This window comes from Ruditapes philippinarum, unplaced genomic scaffold (assembly GCF_026571515.1).
Source record: "Ruditapes philippinarum isolate M1 unplaced genomic scaffold, ASM2657151v2 ctg4956_1_1_1_1, whole genome shotgun sequence".
Taxonomy (NCBI): Eukaryota; Metazoa; Mollusca; class Bivalvia; order Venerida; family Veneridae; genus Ruditapes; species Ruditapes philippinarum.
Window position 1 is genome coordinate 1 of NW_026865773.1, and position 20,502 is coordinate 20,502.

General features: G+C 31.7%; 1 long non-coding RNA gene across 1 annotated transcript; it reads left to right on the forward strand.

The window, feature by feature from the left end:
* Positions 1–13,343: 13,343 nt before the first annotated feature.
* On the forward strand, positions 13,344–19,838 carry LOC132730261 (uncharacterized). Its single transcript, XR_009625737.1, has 2 exons — positions 13,344–13,828; positions 17,485–19,838. It is a non-coding gene; the product is annotated as an uncharacterized LOC132730261 (long non-coding RNA).
* Positions 19,839–20,502: the final 664 nt, after the last annotated feature.

Genomic DNA, 20,502 nt, shown 5'->3' on the forward strand with positions numbered 1-20,502 from the left:
TTTTTCTCAGCTAAACTATGGGTTTTTTAAAAAGGGGAAACCCAGGAAACCTTAATTTTGTGTAGGAATTTAGCTGGGGTAAATTTCATAGCTAATATTTGGTCATTTTCCCTAAGGGGAAAGTTACAAAAATTTTACATTTTTTCCCAATATTAATTTCCCCCAACATTTTAAACTGAAATAGAGGGAAAAACTAAAGATAATTTTAGGGGACACACCCTGAAGAAAAATCATCATCCCCTCTTCCCAACCCAGCCCCCCTTTAAAATTCTTATTTATGCATAACACAAGCTTAAATCCCCAAGGGGTTTGGGGTGATGTTTTCCAAAATAAAAAAATTTAAAAAAATTGGGTCTATGGTTTAAAAATCTTTATTTTTCTCATAAAAAAAACTTTTGCTAAAATTTTTAAAATTTTTGTTCTTTAAATTGAGTTTTTTAGCCCAAATTATGACTCTCTTTTTTAAATTTTTTTTTGGGCTGAAAAAAGCACTCCAGATTTTTTTCATTTTATGGGAAAAAAACTGTATCCCAAAAAGTTTTTTAAATAAAAGAAAAAATTCAGTTTTTGGCAATGACCAAACCCCGGGTTTTTTATGTTTTAAATCTAGCTTTGCTATTTTTTCGTCTTTCTGCTGTGATTTTTGTATCCCTTTAAACCTTTGAGAAAAATTTCTAGTTACACACGCAGAAAGGAAAATAAAACCCGGGAAGGGCCCAAATTTGCCCCATTGAAAAGGCTTTTATTTTAAAATTTTTAAAATTTGAGCACTAAGTGCTTAACGGGTGCATATTAAAATTATCACCCCAGTTTTGGATAAATGGGGGCAACGGGTTATTTTATAAAAGGAATGAAACATGAACGTAAAGTAAAAAAAACTTCCACTTTTAAAGGGAATTTCCCAAACTTTTTGTCTTTAACAGGGAAGGCAAAATAAATTTTTTAACATATTTTTACGGGGAGGGGGGGGGGGGTAAGAAATTTTAATTTTTGAATGACACAGAATATTAGATGTTTTTTCATCTTCTTTCTAACAAACGATTTTGGAAAAAAATTTTAATTTAAGCTAAAATTTTCCCAAATTTTGCATTAAATCTTTTTAAATTTTCATCTATTTTTAGTAAAAACTTTTTTTTCTTTTTTTTTCTAGATATGTCAAAAAAATCTCAACCAGAAGATGCATTTGCAACACCATTTGTTCACCACTCACGAAATTTCACCTTTTCCAAAAAAAGGGAATGCCCAACACCCCACACCCAAAAAATTTCAGCCCAACCCCCCTCAAAAGATGAAATATAGGTCAACATTCTCCAATTTCCAACGTCAAACCCGATTCACTCTCTGATAAATTCTGACTTTAAACCCTTGACAAAGAAATAGAATGGCCAGTAAACAGTTTTACGCGATGAGATTTTTGTCATCGCAAATTTAAAAAGTATAAATTGTGCAAGCCGCCACATTTGCCCGCCAGTAAAAAAAAACTTTTTAAATGAAAAGTCCAGAAGCCTATGAAGCGGCCTAAAATTCGTCAGCCCCCGGAAAGGGTTAAATCCACATTTTTGCGCTTGGGTAAAAGATTTTTCCGAAGCCAAAAAGCGTTTTTAAAAAGTCACATATGTGTAAATACAGGAAGAAACCATTAGATTTTGAGGTAAAGGGTTTAAAGAAAAAGGGAAAAAAAAAAAATGTTTATTTTGTAAATATTGACAACCCCTTTTTTTAAATCTTCTCCCCGTTTTTTCTTTTTCATTAACCCTTAACCTTTTGGGAATGAAATTTTCATTTGTTAGTTTTCCCCAAGGGTCAGTCTAAAACATCCATATTTGTCGACCGGGCGGGTAGACGTTTGTAGCTAAATTTTAAATTTATAGGGGAAAAATTTCCCTTAACCTACTGTTCCAAATTCAGACGGGGCAAATCCTCATAAAATTTGGGGGTTTAACAGGTTAATAGTAAAATTGAAATTTGGGAATTCCCATCCCAAATTTTGGTAAATATTTAACTTTTTAAAAACCTTGTAGGTTACAAACTTTTTAAAAATTTTTTTGTCTTTTATAAATAATTTTTGTTTATTTTTTTTCATTATATTTTTTTGGGAAATCCTTAAACAAATTTTTTAAATTTTTTTTTAATTTAAACTTGAAATAATTTGGCGTATAATAATATCCAATCATTTCTTTAAAACCATATATTTCAGTTCCCACTAACCGTTCAAAAGCAAAAAGTAGCATGCATTACCATTTTGAAAGCTACCAGGGGTTTTGGAATATAGATTAAAAGTCCGGGACTAAAAGAACCTACCTCCGCTTTAAAAAACTCGTGCTCAAATGAATCTCCTCCCAAAGAGGTCCCCCTTTAAACGGGCCAAACACAATTTTTACGGGGAATCGGGAAATATCACGGGAAAAAATTTTTGTTTTTGATAAATTTGGGAAATGATGCGAAATCAAAAATTTTTCCTATTGTCAAAAATTAGGGGTATTGGATAAAGAGGGGTCTAAAAACAGAAATCTCGGGGTAAAAAGGGTTTCCAAAACGGGAAAATGATAAGAGGGGTTTAGTTTTGAGTAATCGGGAAGCGGGGGTTTCATGGCTAAAGGTGCACACTCCTTTTAAATGGTGAGAGGGCTAGAAATGTGAGACCCGGGCAAAACAAGTAAACTTAGTTTTCCGAACGAACTATTCTTTCCCCTTAATTGGAGGGCCTAGAACGGGTCCGGGGGAAAAATTCTTCTGTTTTAAATGCATTCTGCAGTAAAATTTACCATCTTTTAGCAAAAATGCAAATCTTTATCAGTTCATAATCACAAAAAATGGGGGGAATAAATTATAGTGTTGTTTCTGTTTAATGAATTTGGGCCCAAAAGTCACATGCAAAACAATGAAAAAAAATTAAATCTTTCGGGTTCTCCCTTTTGTAAACCCAAAGATTTTTCCTTTTTATCTATGAGGGCCCCAGGAAAAATAAATGACGGATATTTTCATCGAATTTTTGTTTAAGCCCTTTTTGGGATAGTTTGATCTCACCCCAAAAAGCTTTTATCGCCCCCATTCCTGAAAATAAATTATTGTTGAAAAAATCGCGGCAAAACATTCAACCCAATTTAACCAGTTACAGGTCCACAAAACCAAAATTCCTTTGGGAAAAACGTCAAAAAATCAAAATTTTAGATCATCCTGGGTGAGAAGCAAAGCCAACTTTGTGAATGTTTTGGAACTGCCCCCAAAAAACTTTTCACAAAACTTCCCCAAAAAACCCGTAAGATGAATGTTTTAAATTTTAAAAACCCAAAAAAAGAAATAAAAAAAATTACCTCGGCCCCTACCAAAAAAAATTTTTACCATTTTTTAGGGCCACAATAAACCATTTTGCTGCGGGACGACAATTTTTAGATGCTGCAGACGCAGGTTTTTCAAATTTCACTTTTCTGAAAATAACTGGTCAGAATCTTTGCCCAGACACAAATTTCATTTAAATGAAGAGGGGACCCTTGAAATTAGGACAGCCCCCAAAAATCCCTACTACCACTAAAGCGGGGACTTTTTCACCTAGAGGTCGATCAAAGGAAATCCCCACCAGTTCATTTATCATAAACAAAACCACACAACCTCAGAAAAATGAATTAACCCCCTCAATTTTTCAAAATCTACAGAAAACCACAGGGTAAAAAAAACAATAAGCGTCAAAAAGGGGTTAAACACCGGAAACCCTTTAAAACCTACCAATCACTGCCCCGTAATCCCGGAAAGGGTATTATGCCAGGGGATGCACGGGTTCCCCAAAACAAACTCCTGATGGCCAAAAAACTTTGGGGCCGCCATCAGTACTTAAATCCCTCATTTTAAAAAAATACCTCCCCAACCAATGATTAAATTTTCCCCCAAACCACCTACCTCCGGTCTAACCGGGAAAAGAACCAGATGATGTCAAATTTCCCGGGGAAACACACAACTATTTCCAAAATGCGCTGCTGGTACAGTAAACAACCCTCGCCTTTCCAGTCATTTCTCACAAAGCAGGGAAACCCCCCCCGAAACCCAACAGCAAAAGCGGGGTCGTGAAAGTCTTCTAGGTTATCCAAGTTTTCCCCTTTGGGTTTAGGAGAAAGGGGGACCCCTGTGGTTTAATTTTAAAATGTACAGCCCCCCAGACACTTTGGGCACACTGATGGGGGAAAAGTGACATTTTTTAAACAAGGATCTTTTTGTATTATTATAGCATGCATATAAAAGGTGACTTCTGTTTATTTAAGTTTAACAAAACAATTTCTTTTTGTGGGTCTGATTTTAAAAAAAATTCCCTTTAAAAAATATTTTTTTGGATGAAGTGGCGGAAAAACCAAAAAAAAAAAAAAAAAATAATCATAGAAGCTTGGAAATGTATCTTTTTAAGTAAATTTTATTTTGTCCAAAAATTTGTAGGGATTTTAGACCCCATTTTTTTAAAAACACTTTTAAAATCCCGTTAAAACCTTACATGAAATACAGATGACACTTTCAGTTTTCAAATTAAAAATATTATTACAGATTAAGTTACCAATGGATTTAAGTTAAAAAAAAGACAAAGATTGAGTTGAAAAACAAATAGTTCATATTCAATTTCATAAAAAAATTTTTATTTTTCAAAACTAAAAAAAATTTAGTTAAAATAATATATTTAAAAAACTTTTGAAATAAAGTTTTTTTTTCTTTTAACTTGGAAGTGCAATCCCATCAATCGTGAATCCATTGCAAAGCTAGACCCGACAGACGGACGGGGGGAAATAAAGTGTCCATTCTTTCTAAAAAGTTGATAGAAAATCGCACAGGGATATGAAGGTAAGAAAAAGGTAAAAATTCGCACAAAGACATGTAATATACATCATGCTTTTTATTTTCTTTCATTTCGTTCCATATGATTGTTTTGAAAAAAAATTTCTTTTTTACAATAAAAAAAATGATACTCATGCTTTTCAATTTTGGGAAAAAAATAAAAAAACTTAAAAAAAATAAAAGAAAAATTTAAAGTACACTTGGGGTTTTTAAAAAAATTGAAAATTTTTTTTTTAAATTTAAACAGTTGAAAAACAGAGAATTTTTTTTTCTTTAAAAAAATTTTTGCTGTGTGAAAGTGCTAATTTACATTCAAAAAAAGTTTTTATCTGTGAAAGAAATTTGGGTTTTTAATTTTACTTTCCCCAAGCCTTTTAAAGGAGTGATATTTTAAATATCAACATTTTCTGTTAGTCCTTTTTGTTCAAAAATAAAAAGGTTAACCCTACTTTACTATCATTTAGTGATTATTCTTTGAAAGAAATGATCCCTTTTTTTTACTAATTCAATGTTAAAAAAGAATAGGGGTCCAGGATTTAAAAGGGCATTTTTTTTGTTATTTTTTTACAATGTATTTCCCCCAAAATTTTGGGATCAAATTTTTTTTATTAATAATTTTTAAATTGCTTCAAAAACAACAATTGACATTTGATACTTTTTTCTTTTTGTCTGGTTTTTACATATTTATCCCCACCCCCCTCCCTGGGATGTGTTGGTGTGGGCCTCTTTGGGTTTTGAAAGCTAAAAACATAAATAAAAAAAATTTAAGATTTTTCTTTAAAAAAATTTTAAATTTTCAGATTTTTTTGCCCCACGGGGGTAAATGGCGACATATAGGGGTCACTTTTTTCCGTCGTCTGTCCTGGGCCTTTTTGTTTCCCTCTGTCCGTCGCTGTCGTCTGTCTGTCCGTCTGGGCCGTCCGCTCCCTCACAAAATTGCCCGGAACCCACCCCTCATAAACTACTTTCCAATTTCATTTCCCAAATTTACAGGAATGATCAGTTTTCAATCTAGTTGTGCATAAATTTTCAGCATTTTCCGGGTTTAATGATTTTTTTCAGAGTTTTGCCCTTTTAAAAAATTTTTAAAATTTTTTAAAATTTTTTCCGGATTTCTTCTCTTATAAACCATGGAAAACAAATTTCCAAAAGAAACTTTAAGGAAATTTATCTGTAGCTCAAGTCCCTTCGCATAAATTCAAAAGGGGTTTTTCCGGTTGAATGAAATTTTTTTGGGCCCAGTTAAAGGCCCTTTTATAAAAAAGGGGTTTTTTTTTTTTTGTTGCCAAAAAACAAATTTAGCTTTGTCCAAATTTCTCCTCATAAAAATTTTCTGGTCAATTTTAAAACCCCCCAAATTACCCGGAAAAGATCCCAAATAAGGGAAGTAGATTTTCCGGTTTTAATGATTTTTGTCAGGTTTATGGCCCCTTAAAAGTTTTTTATTTTTAAAAATTTTTCCGGGGCTAGGTTTTTTTTTCCCCTTATGCAATTTCAAGAAACTTTTAGGGGTTGATCTGTACTCAAGTCCTTGCGCATATTGCCCGGGTTTTCCCCTTGAATTTTATTTTTTTGGATGGCCCTTTGATAAAAAAAATTTTTTTTTTTTGTGTTTTTGCCAAAAATAAAACAATAGCTTGTCCGGACTACTCCTTTATTAAATAAATGGGGCAATTTTTTCCAAACTTTACATGATTTTAATTTTAAATACCCCAAATCTAGTTGTGCCCCTGGGCCGTTCTGTTTCAAAAAATTTTTCCAACATTTAAATTTGGGGGTTTTTGAGGCGACACATGGGGAAATTTAAAAAATTTTATCGGTTTTTTTTTGTTGTTGTTAAAAATTGAAATGTTTAAAAATAAAATAACACATGTGGAACAGAAATGTTCTTAAATGTTGTACTTAGTCTCTTGCTTTGTTTAAATAGAAAATTATTTATAAATTATTGATGAAGATAGAATTTTGAGATTAAAATATTGTTAAAAGTAGTACAGTGAAATTTTAAAAATTTCCCTGGGTAAAATGTTGGGGAATTTTGGGGTTTGGGAAAATTGTTTTTTTTTTTTTTAAAACAATAAAGGGTAAAAAAAAAATTTAAAAAAATGAAGAATTTTTTTAAACCCGGGCATGAAGAAAAAAAAATGTAATCAATTTTCTGGAAATGAATTATTTAAATTTTTTAAAGTCTTTAAAAAAAATTTTTAAAAAAAACTGTTTTTTTTGCATAATTCCTTTTTCAAGATTTTTTTTTCATTTAAACCCTGCCTCCGTTTAAACTTTAAAAAAAGTCAAAAGAAACATTTTCAAAAAAAAAAAAAAAAAAGGAAAAAAGAAAAAAAAAAAAATTTTAAAAATTGCATTTTAGCCAAAATTTTTTTATATAATTGTAAAACAATGAAAAGTAGAAGTAAAAAAATAAAAATGAGACAAGATTTTAAAATGTGGAAATTACTAGAAAAGTAGGTCAGTATCCTTCTATGCTTGACATTTCATTTATTAAGGTTAAAAAGTTATTATGAAAGATTAGATTTGAAACACCCCTACCTGTAGGCATTGTCAAGAACACAGCTGTTATGATGATAATATTAAGCTGTATAAATAAATAAAATCTTGTTTTCCTTAAAATGTATTCTTTGAATTTTACTGGAAAAAAAAACTACAACAAAGTATTGAAATATTCGTTCTTAAAACTGAATTTTTTACTCAAAACATTTAAACAAAAATTAAACAAAAGAATTTGAAAAGATTTCTTTTTCATCTCAATAGAAACAAAAAAAGTGACAAGTTAAAAAGAGAGAAAAAAAAAATAGAGAATGTTTTCATACTAAACGTGTGATTGTTGAAAACTTTTTTTTGATTTTTTTTCTTCATATTCGTAACTGTCATTCCCAGTGGAATTCATAAGTCAGGGGTTTTCTTATGCATGCTTTTGTTGAGCCCAAAAATAGTGTTTGGCTATATATATAAAAATGTGATGAACTTAAATTTTCTTGGCCTGAATTTTGTTTTTATGAACCACAATGCACGAGATTTATGCTTCATATTTAGAACAACCTGTGTATATTTATGGAGACAGTATTTTTCATAATTTTTGTTAGAATTAAACTTGGGTAGAATTTATAGCTTAGCAGTAGACAGGCACAATGATTTAAAGAACAAAAAATAGAACACAGAAATTTATTTCTCTTTTTAAATTTAAATTACCAATCAGTAGGAGAGCTATTTTGTTTAGTTTATACAGAGTTTATTTAAGAATTATTTTAGTTTGATTGCGCAGGAAATACCTAATAAACTTATAGAACCACCCTTTGAATCTGTTCCTTGAACCAACCAGTACTGAGAAATGAAATGTTAAAGTTTCTTGCCACAAAAGAAAACAATAGGCTTGCCCCCTGACCAGGTCTTGTTTACCCATGCAGCTTTGGCAATCGTTAGGGACTTACTGGTTGGGCAACATGTTGCTAAATTTATTTTTGTTCGGCTCATTTTTTACTGGTAAAAGTTTAAAGCATTGTCTGGACCTCATGTTTTGGCTTCTAAGTATTGTTTAACATTTATGGGCAATGTCTAATTCTAATATTTTGAGCAAAGTTATGTCCCTTAATGTGTTCATCATCAAATAAGGATTGATTTTGACCCTTAAAGTATAATCTGGTGAACTACTGTGGCAAAATTTGAAGATTAAAAAGTTGACCTTTTTTTAAGTAAGCTGGGCCAGGGATCTATGGTTGGTTACTGATGCGTATTTCAGATTATTTTCTTCCCAAATTGAACAATAAGGGAAAAATTAAAAGAACTCTTGTCTATACTAGTCCTGACTTATAAAAAATAAAGACCCCTTCAAAATAAATAGACAGGGATTTAAAAAATATAAAATTATTTTTACAGAAGTTTTTTCTTCTACAAAACAAACAAAATGCCTTAACCAATTTTTCCAAAAATCACACAAAGATTTAAAAAACATTAAGGACACCCTGGAGGGGAAAAAATATAGTATACCAAAAAAATAATTTTATATATTGCAAGTATTGAATTATTTCGCAGCATTCAGATATATATAAACCCCTTTAGTTTGAATCTAATATCATATCCCAACAGTGGATGATCTTTTAAATAAAACAGATTGGTTTTAAAAATTGAATTATATTGACATGTCGGCTTACGTGGCTCATATTATACAGTAACACATATACATTTTGTAGCCAATATTAAAATCTCTATAAAGCTTGCATTTGTTCAGGAAAATGAAAACTTAATATTTAAATGATTTAAAAATTGTGATCTGAGACTGTGGTGGGAAATAGGAAGTTTTATGTATTTCATGAGTAAGAATGTTAATGCTGGGTCAAACAGGAACTATTTTAGACACCATTGTGAGTCTTTGGTTAAGATGTGTCCAACTTTTGAATCACTGGCCACCCTTTGTTGTTGGTTCATTATACTGCCAGGGGTATTAAATTTGCTTGATGTTAAGAAAAGCTAACCATTATAGCAAAAGTTGTTGTTTGCACCTTGCTGTATGTATTTGCCTTAGTGAAATATATGTCTTGTTCGGCCAGGAAAAACAGATAAAGTAGCAGCACAATTTCTACATTGTAAGTGTTAGGTACTTCAAAGCCAAGCAAGAAAAAAACGGAAACAGCATGTGCTGGCTGTTTGTTGCTAACTTGTTTGTTATCCTCAAATAAAATACTTCTTTGCTTTACCATAAACAAGTTTATTGAAAATATGTATTGACTATTTACGTAATGACCTCAACATAAAAAGTTCTCTATATAAATGGCAATTCTTAAACATGTTTGATGAAGTAAATATGCAATTACATTAATTTACTTCCAGTACATTTTCACAAATTACTTTCTTTTTAATTTGCTATAAAAATGATAACACTTTATATCTTCAACCGATTTTCGTCACAGAAAATGCTATTTAATTACCTGCATTCTAAAACTTAACAAAATAACCCTGATACCTGATAAAGATTTAATCCCCAAGAAATTATCTTGTGGCAAGATTTCTGTGAATTGTTGTTTTTTTTTGTAATTAATTAATACACAATAGTGCATCTTCTACTTGAGAACTTCTGCCTTATTTCCCTCAAGAAATGTGCTTTCCTGTAATTTCATTTCTTGTAAAATATGTTAGCTTTACCGCACTCAATTAAAATGATTTCTGTAAAGATTTAATTAAAGCTATAATTAAGAATGAAGTGCCTGAGTATTGACAGTTAATTTAATAATTTGACCATAAAATCAATGAATTGTATATGATCTAAAACATGCATTTTTAATTGAAAATTGTGTGTTTGTTAAACAAAATAGCCATGTCTCAATCTCTTCATATGTTCTGGTTACATTTCCTGAATTTCTCTTTAGATTTGATGTTAACCCCCAATATCCCATAGCAAAAATTCCTTAAATCACATAGCACAGACAGCAAAAATCTGTTTATAACAAAGCATAGACCACTAAACCCCTAATATCACATAGCATAGACAGCAAAAACCCTTTTATCACAAAGCATAGACCACTAAACCCCTAATATCACATAGCATAGACAGCAAAAACCCTTTTATCAGAAAGCATAGACCACTTAACCCCTAATATCACATAGCATAGACAGCAAAAACCCTTTTATCACAAAGCATAGACCACTAAACCCCTAATATCACATAGCATAGACAGCAAAAACCCTTTTATCACAAAGCATAGACCACTTAACCCCTAATATCACATAGCATAGACAGCAAAAACCCTTTTATCAGAAAGCATAGACCACTTAACCCCTAATATCACATAGCATAGACAGCAAAAACCCTTTTATCACAAAGCATAGACCACTAAACCCCTAATATCACATAGCATAGACAGCAAAAACCCTTTTATCACAAAGCATAGACCACTAAACCCCTAATATCACATAGCATAGACAGCAAAAACCCTTTTATCAGAAAGCATAGACCACTAAACTCCTAATATCACAAGTCATAGTATAGACAGCAAAACCCCTTTTATCACAAAGCATAGACCACTAAACCCCTAATATCACATAGCATAGACAGCAAAAACCCTTTTATCACAAAGCATAGACCACTTAACCCCTAATATCACATAGCATAGACAGCAAAAACCCTTTATCAGAAAGCATAGACCACTAAACCCCTAATATCACAAAGCATAGACAGCAAAAACCCTTTTATCACAAAGCATAGACCACTAAACCCCTAATATCACATAGCATAGACAGCAAAAACCCTTTTATCACAAAGCATAGACCACTAAACCCCTAATATCACAAAGCATAGACCACTAAACCCCTAATATCACATAGCACAGACAGCAAAAACCCTTTTATCAGAAAGCATAGACCACTTAACCCCTTATATCACATAGCATAGACAGCAAAAACCCTTTTATCCCATAGCACAGGCAGCAAAAACCCTTTTATCACTTAGCACAGACTGCAAAAACCCTTTTATCACATAGCACAGACTGCAAAAAACCCTAAAATCCCATATATTATAGAACAGACTACAAAAATCCTATTTCCTATAGCATTGACCAAAAAATCTTAATATCCCATTGCACAACAGACTGTAAAAGCCCTTATATTCCATAGCATGGATTACAAAAACCCGAATATCCCATCACAAAAACTGCAAAAGCCCCTAATTGCCCATTCTACTCTCCCCCCCCCCCCCCCCCAACTTATCGCCACCACCATATGTTGAGTGATTTTTAAACTATGATGAAAATGATAATTGAAGGATGACATAGCAGGAAAATTATTTTGTATGACTGTAGAATGTTGAGATGATTTGCATTTTTGTTCTCAACTATAATGTGATTGTAGACATACTGTCTAAGAATAAGAGAATTTAATTTATCCCTGTGCTGTTGTGTTTTAAAATGTAGTATGAACTTTTTTTTTTTGAAAAATAGCATTTTATAGAATTTAAGAATCACTGGCTAGACTAGCTTTAGTATGGAAATATGATAAATGTAAAGAAAAGAAAAATTTTACACATCAATCTACTATTTTTTTTAACAATTTGTGGAACATTTATTTTAGTAATTAGCCTTTACCATAAGTTACTTAGTCGCACCATACATTATAGTGTTGGCTGACCACAACTTTAAATTTTCATATTTACTTTCCCCAAAATTGACAATGAATAGTACCAAAACTGGGAGCTAGACACCTCAATTTAAGGTATAGTAGTTTAAAGCAAAATGTATCAAATGTCATTTCCTGTTCATACTGCCTTGGGTTACTGCACATAGAGGATATTGAATGAGTGTAATTTAATACTAAATTTATTGAACGAGTCGAATAAAATCATATTATGCGAGCCTCTGGCGAGCATAATATTGATTTATTCAACGAGTTCAATAAATTTAGTATTGAATCTACACGAATATAATATTCTATTTATCACATAATATATAAAATAAGAACGGTAAACTGTTAAAATGAGTCATTTTTAAATGACACGCTCATAGTGTAACACTAACATTAGCGCGCTTTAACGCTATGTTTCTATAAAGGGCAAATGACGTCACGTCAAAGTGTTATTACACTAGTGAAATATCGCTTTTATTAAATGGCTTTATTACACTCCTGCGCCGCGGTTTATGTGATAAATTTCAGTTCTCACTGTAGAAGCGTACAGTGGCTTACATTTTGCTCAAAATTCATATCTTTGGCTTATTCTCCATTGAAATAGCATGGAGGTAAATTATCACACCTTTGTTCATCAAAATTAACTCTTTATGGGCATAACATGTGCCATGTCAGGGGTTCATACTCGACAGTGGACTCTCATTTAGCAAAGACTGCATACATTCTTATGTCATTTGACGTCAACAGATTTATGATGATTAATATTGGAGTAACTTATTGTAAACCAGACTAATACAAGTTAATACCGGTACCATACTTAGTACAGATACTCTTGATAGGTCATCCTTTGTCTCATCGTCGGATACCCACGGCCGAACCATTAACATTTATCAGCCGTGGGATTTTTAGCCGATATTCAGTCGATTAGAGGTGTGTCAAAGGCAGCTATTTCATTGGCTGCCTCACGATTTCATGAGACGATTAAAACCAATCAAAACGCTCGTTCTGTACGACGTTCGGTATTACAGACACCATAGACGACGTGAAAAGTTCAACATCGAAAAATTAAACGATTTCCAGCAAGAAAGTATAGATAATTTACTTTTACAGCGTGATGTTTTCCTTTCTGATTGATATCTGCTTGCAGAAGAACTAACTTTGGCGATAGTTTTTGCCATTGATTTTAGCAAGACACGTACAACACTTTTTAACCGTGGGCGCTGCCATTTTGTTTTTTATTGTGTTTTACCTCCGCTGTTGAAGAATATAGATTTGTTAAACGCAACGTCATTGGTAGATATTTTACGCACCTGTTGCTGTATATCGACGCAAATCGACTCATTTTACCCACGGTTGATTGCATGTTATGTAACATGTTTATCAATCGTGGGTATCCGACGATGCCTTTGTCTGTAAAAAACTTAAATACCAGTTGCGACCAGTAAAAGAGCTTACATTATATCACAGAATATAAAATTACAAAAATTAAAGTCAATCCCAAAGTATCTGTTAATGAAAAAAAAAAAGGTTTTATTCTGGAAACATGTATTCATTCACATAATCTTTATCTCATTCCCATACTTGTTGAATTTTTCAGACTGTTTACTCATAAATTATGATATCATGTTATCTTCTTGGAAAATACCATTATGCAGAATTGTATTTCCAAGAAAGCGGCGGTTCTCTAGAAATACCTCTAGTCATGGCAAACTAAGTTCAGAAATGATATTCTTTAATGTCAGTTAGGTTTATGATTTAAATGAGATTTTCATGTGCCAGTAATAATGTAACATAACATTTTATATTACAGACATAAGACCGTACAAGTGTCACTACTGCGATTATTATGCACGGACAAACAGTCAGCTAAAAGTTCATATGATGCGGCATCAAGGTACGTACAGTTATTTTGTCGTGACAATATGAAGTAACAAACTTTATTGAAGTAATATCAGTGATAACAACACAGCTTTAGGTAGCTATGCCCCCATGTTCACAAGGAAAAGATCAGGATCATATAGTACATAGATCCCTGGCCTGTCCACTAACTATCTGATTAGTTGATACAAAAAGAATTTCACCACAACATATTTTTTTAACAAAAGAGCACATGTCAATGTTTGTGGTTAAATCCATTGTTATTCAAATTAGTTTTCAGAGTAGAAATCTATCACTGATACTAATTCTATTTTTATTGCTTTATGAAACTTACAGGCTTAAATAATATTATTTTATATAATGTGGTGCAAGATATTAAAAAATTGCTAACTTGCAAAGAAATAAACTTATTTTCAGAAAAAAACTTGGAAAAAAGTTATAAAAATTTCAATAATAACTGAACAAAAATAAGGTTTCATTAAAAGAATCATATCTTGTAAAGTAATTATGACTTTTTCTAAATCTTCATTTACAAATGTCAATTCTAAGTCCACTTAAGTTAATATTGAATTATTCAATCTCTGAAAACAAAAAGAAAAAATTTTGATCCTGATCTTGATCCTGGCCCTTATATCTTTGTGAACAGTTGGTCAGTATAGAGCCAGGGCATTCAGCATATCCAGTTACTATATTAGTCTCTGCAATATTCCTAAAGTTTGAAAATGGCTTTTACTTCAATTAAAGGTACATTATGCAGAAAAAAAAAATAGTTTTTACTTTTTTAGAAAGCAAATATTAGATTAACAATGTATAAAGAATTGATTTAGAGCACATGATTGTTACATGAAGAAAGTAGCGCTGAATGTGAAATTATTTGTTATAAAGGTAGGAAAATGTAAACATAGTAGTGTTTTGACTTCCATACAAAATTCCAAATCTGTACTGCCAAAAAGTAACAGAAGAAAAAGATGGTCAACCTCATAAGGTTGTCAAAAAATACTGACACCTCATAAGGTTGCAAAAAATACTGAAACCTCATTAGGTTGTAAAAAATACTGAAACCTCATAAGGTTGCAAAAAATACTGATCCCTCATAAGGTTGCAAAAAACACTGAAACCTCATAAGGTTGCAAAAAATACTGAAACCTCATTAGGTTGCAAAAATACTGAAACCTCATAAGGTTGCAAAAAATACTGATGCCTCATAAGGTTGCAAAAAATACTGAAGCCTCATAAGGTTGCAAAAAATACTGATCCCTCATAAGGTTGCAAAAAATACTGACACCTCATTAAGTTGCAAAATATACTGACACCTCATAAGGTTGCAAAAAACACTGACTCCTCATAAGGTTGCAAAAAATACTTACACATCATATGGTTGCAAAAAATACTGATCCCTCATAAGGTTGCAAAAAACACTGAAACCTCATAAGGTTGCAAAAAATACTTACACCTCATTAAGTTGCTAAATATACTGACACCTCATAAGGTTGCAAAAATACTGAAGCCTCATAAGGTTGCAAAAAACACTGATCCCTCATAAGGTTGCAAAAAATACTAAAACCTCATAAGGTTGCAAAAAATACTGACACATCATAAGGTTGCAAAAAATACTTACACCTCATAAGGTTGCAGATAAAAAGTCAGATGCTGCAAATGTCAATTTTCAGCACCAAATTGACTAGTTTTCTTTAATATTAACATAATATTGTCAGATGGTTATATATAATATAAACAATTTCAGCAAATTGATAGTCTAAGAATTTAATCTCGATGATTCAGAAAGATATTCTCATGTCTCATTAGAAAGGTTTTAGCATTTGAAATACAGTAGGTTCGGAGGAAGAGAAAATATCATAAACTTCATAAAATCACAGAAATTTGCAGGAGCCATTCTAACCATTAAAATTGCCAGGGTAATAAAAACTGAATGATCAATGTTAACTAGCGAGCATTTGAGCCGCGTCACGACAAAACCAACATAATGGGTTTGCGACCAGCATGGATCCAGACCAGCCTGCGCATCCGTGCAGTCTGATCAGGATCCATGCTGTTCGCTATCAGTTTCTCTACTTGTTATAGGGTTTGTAAGCGAACAGCATGGATCCTGATCAGACTGCGCGGATGCGCAGGCTGGTCTGGATCCATGCTGGTCACAAACCCATTATGTTGGTTTTGTCATGACACAGCTCATTTATAAAGTGCTGGTGATTTTGAATCGCATATGGAATGGTGCTGATCAATAATTCAGTTGTCTTTTATAATTCCTGTAATCTGGGAGAATTTTCTGCAATGAAAAATGCAATTACTTAGTCACTTGCTATAAATGAATTAACACCGACTATTTCATCAAAGAATTTTGTCTTATTAGAAGAAAGTTGCAGAAAATTGAAATTGTCTTAAGTATTTTAAGGGTGCATGTTGAACAAACAATTTCTTCAATTAAATATTAATCCTAAAAATTGGAATAAAGTTTTAAAATATGCAACAGAAAACAGGCCATTTCATTTATGCAGATTAAAAGACAAAATCTTAGATTTTTTTTCTTTGTAAATATTTGAGGCTGTTCTTTAAATTTTGGCAACCTTGTTAAGTGCAATTTATTAACGTGTCTGACTTTAAATCAATGTAATCATTAATGTCAAGAAACCTGTCCAGATTTCACGCAAAAGTTTGGTAGTTTTACTCTATTGTTTTACTAGGAATACTGCTTTATTGTTACCCATAGATACTTATTTTCATGGTTTTCATGGAGTTGTCTGCCCACAAATTTAAGATCCAACGAAAATATAATTCATCTGCTGTAAGATTATTTTGCATCACATAATTTACATTTTACCTTTTGGAAAAATAGACAAATATAAGAACCCACAAAAATGTTCTTTGTGTCAAAACTACAAAACGTCATGCCCACAAAATTAAGTGAATTTACAGTATAGGACTTAATTATGTGCCTGGGGTCTTACTCAACCAGTCAAAACTTGAAAATACCTTTATCATCTTAACAATGTTCATCTAAATTACAATTCTTAGAATATTCAATATCAATCAGATTAAATGAGGTTACATTTTGTTTTGTATTTGTTATCCAAATGTATTAATACTTCAGAACGATTTATCATTAAACAAGCCACAGGATTTTTCAAGGTTTTTTTTAACAATATACCAAGGTAAATTTCTAAGCATTCAATTTTTCGATTGTTGATTTCCTTTCTTTATTACGAAGAGAATGAACTTTTAGTGTTTATCGTTTAACCTGGAGTTATGGCTATGATGTATAATTATAGGGGGGAGTCAAAGTGGTCCCGGGCTTTGGCTTGCCCGGCAATAGACTACATGTGTATATTTAAAAGGAAATCAAATAAAAAAAACAAAGAATATATAGAATTATAAACCTATCAATGAAATTTTCAGTGTCAGTTCTAGAGGGGCCATTTTCAATGTAACTCAATGATAATAGGTGGGATATTCCTATAACTGAACAATCACAACTTTTTAGATTAATAATAATAATAAACGGACTTCCCCGTTACTAGGCTTTGCCTAATTTCATATAAATGATTGATAATTTTTCAGTAAGCAAACTTTTGAGTTAATTAATGTTAATAAATGTATAACACACACACAATTTTTGAGTAGCTTAATTTTGATGTATTTCTGACATATTTTCAGGTATTCGAGAGTTTTGTTGCAAGCTGTGTAACTATAAGGGTGTGACACAGTCTGACCTGAACCGACACATGAAATCCCAGATTCACATGCTGAAGTCACGAAATGCATGCACGTATTGTGGCGAAGGGTTCGTGACCACGAAAAATCTTGAGAAACATCTGGATGGCAACTGTATAGTGAAGATGCAGAAACTGCATGGGGGTCTAGACCTACCTCTACAAGAAAGAGTAGCTTAGATAAACCCAAAGTCACCTCTGTGAAACAAAGATGTGGCGATTTTTATCTTTACCCAAAAAAAGAGTGAAATTTAAGATTGACCAAAACTACCTCTAAATGAAGAGTATCTTTTAAAATAAGATAACTCATGTAAGAAAGGATGGGTAGCTTAGGTTGTATATTGTAAATCTGTTGATATTTTAGATGTTTTTAATGTCTACCTCCGTAATTAGGAGATTTTTTTGCTATGACGATGTGAGTTAACAGGTGGGGATTTTATTATTTTTATTATAACTACCTCTGACCAAAAGAACTTACTTTAGAGAATTGCAAAAGATTTATTTTTGCTAAATCTACCTCCAAGTAACATGCATACAAAAGAATTTACTCCCATCACTTGTCTTGAATATTCACACATCAGCCTGGTTAGCCAACAGTTTCTTTTGTTTAAAATGATAGCTTTAACATTTTATATAAATCTTTGATAGTAATTTACAAACATATTATTCACTTAATATAAGTTTTTTTTATTTTTTTAGAGTTTGTTTTGGGAAAATTCTACATACAAGGAGATGTAAAGGTTTTCCTAGAAAAAAAGAAAAGTGTTTCCCTGATTAAAGGGAATGCATTCCCTGTATTTGTTAAAAAAGTTGAAAAATATGTATAGAAGAAAATATGTTTATAATGTTTTTTTATATATATTAGAATTATTGTTATGTTTGTATAGATTTTGAATTTTTGCAAGTATTTTCTTTTTCTGATGAGGTTTTTTTTTTGTTTGTGATAATTGTCTTTTTATGTACATGTATGCTTTTTTGTGAATTTTATTCATTAAGTATGAATTCCATTCTTAAATCATTCCAACAGTTTCCTTCGATTAGTGATGATGTTACAGATTTCATTGTTGAAGTTATTGTTTTGCTTCAGATAAAAATTTTATAACTTTATTTGTATCAATCTTGTGTCTGCTTGAGGCAACGGATTCTACCCGTGGGACCAGTGTAGGTCAGCCGGCAAATCTTTACTCTCTGATAATGGGGTGCATCATTTGCTTTCCAGTAATTTTTTAGAAATTTTGCTTAGAAATAATAAATGGTATTGTCCATATTAAAAGATGGACAAGTTCATTTTAAGATATATAGCATGTTAAAGGATTAATATAAATTGTTATCTTGTTAAATTAGAAAAGAGAATATTGGAATCCCTAAAGAAAGTACAGAATGGCAAAATTGAAAATGTTGCAGGCACGGTTTAATTGAGTCTGTTCATGGATAGTACTGTCAAGTGCAAACTACCATCCACGCCCCCTAGCACCGGCTTATGAAGAATTCAACATTTAAACATAAAAATTGTGAATTTTTTTAATTTAAAAACATTCGCAGATGAGTTGATACAGCCACATTATTAAAGATAGAACAAATTTCAAGTGAAACTTTATTTTACTAGCTATATGGGGACATAGATTGTTTTATAAAAGTAGAATGTTAATGTTATTGAAAAAAGCTCTATACTTATTTAATAATACATTTTTGCTCAGTGCTTTTTACACTTAAAATTTTGTTATTAAATATGTTGTGAGAGGTGTAAAAATATAAGTCTGAAAAAGTTATTACAAAATAAGCTAATTTTATATCACTGAAGCCTATATTTGAATCTAAAAACGGGTATTGTTTTATTTTCATTTTTTAGAAAAGACAATACTGGTAATATAATAATGCTGTCCCCCATCCATCATCAATATGAAAGGTGTAATGTTTTATAAGTGTTGAATGTTGAACAATCTGTCTGACAGTTTGTTTGGTCGGTACATTGCTCATCTCTGCTCATTATTCAGAGAACATCATGTATTTGAGATAGACATGAGGTCAAAGGTTACAATGTTTTCAACTTATTACTGGTAAAGTATTATGTTTGCACATCCAGAAGTGGGAGGGGGTTGGAGTGGATGGGGCAGTTCAGTTGTCAACATTTGGCATCTCTTGTTAAAATTTGTGTTTAGTGAACTACAATGTATAGCAGAATTCCCTATATTCAGATTTTATATATTAAAAGAATTATTGAGAGTTTTACTCCTTAACTGTGCCTAAGAGATTATAATATACTGGTAAGTAAACTGTTAATCTACCTCAATGTAACAATTAGTTGCATGGAAAAAAAATTGCATACTTTTCCCAGATAATGGTTGACTTTAAATCCTATTCATGCATTTACAGTCTTAAAATAATGGAAATATTTTACTTGTGATATGGGAAGGTTTGTTTGGGGATTTGTTTTTCCATAGAGTCATAATAGAATTAAAGAAAAAGGTTTTATTGCCTAGATTCAAGAATAAGAAATATAGATTTGATGTAACAGAATTTTACAGTTTAAATTCTACCTCTGGACATTCCCAAGCCCTTAACCTACTGTAAGCAAAAGTGTTAAACCTTTACCACTGGTATAGAGCCAGGCCAGCCTGCAGATCCCTGTAGTCCGACCAGGCTGTATACTGTTGGTAACCCAATTTAGATATTTTGATACTGAACTCCCTTAAACTTTGAATGGATTCTTCCATGTTTAAGAGCAGGTCAGACCCATTACTGAATTTTAGCAGAATTCGGGTGAAATTGATTGACATTCTATATATTGATTATTCCAAGACTGAAAGTTCATCATACAAAATTATTATGGAACGGGTTAATTTTCATACTTAGTTTAAGTATAAGCTTGTAAAAAATTATTACAAAATGATATGTTAGATTTGGGAGTTGATAACTTACATGTTTTAATGGGTATATATGAAACATGAATATGTGATAATAA